General features: G+C 36.0%; 1 pseudogene across 1 annotated transcript; it reads left to right on the top strand.

Moving 5' to 3' along the window:
* The first annotated feature begins 301 nt into the window (after positions 1-301).
* LOC149578018 (expansin-like B1) lies at positions 302-1,465 on the top strand (annotated as a pseudogene). The gene is made up of 5 exons (XR_016355086.1): positions 302-458; positions 557-666; positions 765-942; positions 1,027-1,159; positions 1,261-1,465. The product of XR_016355086.1 is annotated as an expansin-like B1 (transcript).
* Positions 1,466-4,060: the final 2,595 nt, after the last annotated feature.

Raw genomic sequence — 4,060 nt, 5'->3', positions numbered from 1 at the left:
CGTAATGATGCAAGTTACGTCATGATAATGATATGAAACATTCAAGCTCCAAGGTTATAAGAAAATGTCAATGGTTTATACTCATCTCTGAAAAAATCAATTAAAAGAAAATGTCAGATCGGGTGGTTTATGTAGACATGGTCAAATTCTAATGGCCGTAGCAGGTAGGGAATAGAAGTGATCTCTAGAACGCCGAAATGTTGTAGTTTCTTAATCAGAGCGGAGGTTCGCGCCTATTGTTTTATCTATAAATACTTCTTAGAAACCTCAACTTATTTCATTCCCTGCTAATACAGGGGAGTTCAATTTGATATCCCTGCGTGTACGAATGGCTTGTACTAAATTATTTGCCGCTCTCGTATTGCTCCAAGTACTTTTCAGCGTTGGTCACTGCAGTTCCGAATTCATACATTCACGTGCAGCTTATTATGGGTCTCCAGATGGCTTAGGAACTTCCAGTAATACATACTTGAATTCTGTGTTGCCATTATCATGATTTACTTTTACTCTATCGTTGAACAAAAGAAATGTTATTAAGCAAAATATGAATGTGCAGGTGGTGCTTGCGGATATGAAGAGTACGGGAGAGACGTCATTGCAGGAAATGTTGCTGCAGCGAGTCAGTTTTTGTACAGAAATGGGGCTGGATGTGACGCCTGCTATCAGGTAATTAATGCACATAAACTATCATTGTTTTTCATAATAAGCATCTCGTTATAATATAACAAACTGGAGTGCTGATTAACGTTACTTGATATAAATAGGTGAGATGCAAGAATGAGTATCTATGTAAACACAGCGGAGTAACAGTGGTGGTCACAGATCATGGGGAAGGCGATATAACAGATTTCATTATGAGTCCTCATCTTTCACAGCTATGGCGAAGCAGGGCAAAGATAAGCAACTGAATGCGTTGGGTGTCGTTGACATTGAATACAAACGGTAAGATATGATCTTTTCACATTACACTGCTTTCTATATTCTAGACAATTGCTCATGCTGATGACTGCTGCAAATACATGGCAGAGTGGCTTGCAACTATCCTGGATACAACATTTATCTTAAGATTAACAAGAGCAGCAAATACCCATATTATCTATCTTTGGTGTTGCTGCACCAAGGTGGCCAAAGAGATGTAGTGGCTGTTGAACTGTCTCAGGTATATAAGGCTAAATCATACATATATTGGATTCCAAATTCATATCAGATTTTGTGATATATTTTTGTATCGCTGACACTGGGGGGTTGTAAATATGGCAGGAGGGAAATTCTGAGTGGAAGGGAATGAGGAGGAGTTACGGGGGTGTGTGGGACATTGTAATGTCACCACCCAGCAAGGGAAGCCTGGTTATCCGATTTCAAGTGTCAGGGGGAGAATGGATTTATGCTCCAAATCCTCTTCCCTCTTACTGGAAAGCTGGCGCTGTTTATGATGCCGGTGTTCAGCTCAAATACTGATTATGACAATGACTACTTAATTTGGTGGCATTTAAATTAAATAAATTCAAGCAGAGAGATTCAATGCGTTTCTCTCTTCTTGTACTTGCCTCCAAAACATGTCATCTTACTGATCGTAAACTAGCTATATATACCTCTATATATATTACGCCGAGAGTAATCGTTCTCGAGGCGCCTATTTTTATTTAATCCCAAAGTTATTTTAATCAGAGTTGGGATTAATGAAAATAAAAATAGGCGCTTCGAGAACGATTACTCTCGGCGTAATATATATAGAGGTATATATAGCTAGTGGCAGTCGCGGCGCAATAGGAAAAATATTTACTTTTTATTTTTTATTTTGATAAGGTTACTATAAAATTGTTAATTAATTTTTAATTAGAGTTGTATGAAGTTACTATAAAATTATGCTTCAAAATATTTTTGAAAATTTAATATAAGGAGTTTAATATAGATTAAAATTTTTTATTTTATTTTTGGGATATTGTAATGTAAAATGTTATAGTCATACATAGATATATGGTTAGGGACAAAGTTACCATTATAGTTAATGTTAACCTTAGGGATAGAATTAGGGTTAGGGTTAGGGTTAGCATTACCATTAGGGTTGGAGTTAGGGTTAGGGTTTGAGCTATGGTTAAGGTTAGGGATAGAGTTATGGTTATGGTTATTGTTAGAGTTATGGTTAAGGTTTAGATTAGAGTTATGTTTATGGTTAAGGTTAGGGTTAATGTTATGGTCATGGTTAAGGTTAGGGTTAGAGTTATGGTTATGGTTATGATTAGGGTTAGTGTTAGGGTTATAGTAAGGCTAACGTTAGGGTTAGGGTTAAGGTTTGAGTCAAGGTTAAGGTTAGAGTTTAAAGGGTTAGGGTTTGAGTTAGGATCAAAATTAAGGTTAGGGTTAAGGTTAGAGTCCAATTATGGTAGAGTCAAATCCAAAGTTAGAGTTATGCTCATGGTTAAGGCTAGGGTTAGACTTATGCTTATAGTTAGGGTTAGGGATAGGGTTAGAATCCAATCATGGTAGAGTTAGAATTAGGGTTAGAGTTAGGGGTAGAGTTATGCTTATGGTTAATGTTATTTTTAGAGTAATGCTCATGGTTACGGTTAGGGTTAGAGTCATCATTATGGTTATGGTTAGGGTTATAGTGGGGATAGGGTTAGGGTTAGGGTTTGAGTCAAATATATCCTTTAATTTAATATAAGGAATTTAATTTAGATTAAAAAATAATAATTTTGGGATATTGTAACATAAAATGTTATAGTCATACGTAGATATATGGTTAGGGACAAAGTTAACATTATAGTGAATGTTAACCTTAGGGATAGAATTAGGGTTAGGGTTAGCATTAGGGTTAGGGTTGGAGTTAGGGTTAGGGTTTGAGCTATGGTTAAGGTCAAGGATAGAATTATGGTTATGGTTATCATTAGAGTTATGGTTAAGGATTAGATTAGAGTTATGTTTATGGTTAAGGTTAGGGTTAGAGTTATGGTCATGGTTAAGGTTAGGGTTAGAGTTATGGTTATGGTTATGATTAGGGTTAGGGTTATAGTAAGGCTAGGGTTAAAGTTTGAATCAAGGTTAAGGTTAGAGTTAGGGTTAGGGTTTGAGTTAGGATAAAAATTAAGGTTAGGGTTAGGGTTAGTGTCCAATTATGGTAGAGTCAGATCTAGAGTTAGAGTTATGCTCATGGTTAAGGCTACGGTTAGAGTTATGCTTATAGTTAGGGTTAGGGATAGGATTAGAGTCCAATTATGGTAGAGTTAGAATTAGGGCTAGAGTTAGGTGTAGAGTTATGTTTATGGTTAAGGTTAGGGTTAGAGTAATGCTCATGGTTACGGTTAAGGTTTGAGTCAAATATTATTTTAAATTTAATATAAGGAGTTTAGTTTAGATAAAAATATATTTTTTATTTTTGGGATATTGTAATGTAAAATGTTATAGTCATATGTAGATATATGGTTAGGGACAAAGTTAGGGTAAGGGTTTGAGCTAGGGTTAAGGTTAGGGTTAGGGTTAGATTCTAATTATGGTTAGAGTTAGGGGTAGGGTTAAGGTTAGTGTTAGGATTAGAATTAGGGTTAAGATTAGGATTAGAGTTAGGGTTAGAGTTAGGGTTATAGATAGGGTTAGGGTTAGGGTTAGGGTAAGGTTTAGGGTTAGGGTTAGGGCTAGGGTCAGGTTTAGGGTTAGAGTATGAGTTAGGGTTAGAGTTTGAATTAGGGTTAGGGTTATAGTTTGAGTTAGCGATAGACAAAGCATTATAATTTGGGTTAGGTTTAGGGTTTGAGTTTGAGTTATGGTTAGAGTTAGGGTTAGAGCTAGAGCTAGAGTTAGAGTTAGGGTTAGAAATAGGGTTAGGTTAGGTTTAGGATTAGGGTTAAAATTAAAATCCAATTATGGTAGAGTTAGATTTATAGTTAGAGTTATGGGTAGGGGTAGGGTTACACTTACAGTTAGGGTTAGAGTTAGATTTAGGGTTAGGGTTAGGGTTAGGGTTAGGTTTATATTTAGAGTTAGGGTTATATATAGAGAGAGTTATATCAATGTTAAGGTTAGGGTAAGGGGATTGAGTTAGGGTTAAGTTTAGAGTTAGGGT

Source organism: Cupressus sempervirens, chromosome 1 (genome assembly GCF_028749045.1).
Source record: "Cupressus sempervirens isolate cs-2001-9-10 chromosome 1, ASM2874904v1, whole genome shotgun sequence".
NCBI classification, from domain to species: domain Eukaryota; kingdom Viridiplantae; phylum Streptophyta; class Pinopsida; order Cupressales; family Cupressaceae; genus Cupressus; species Cupressus sempervirens.
This window is presented reverse-complemented; position numbering and strand designations above follow the sequence as displayed.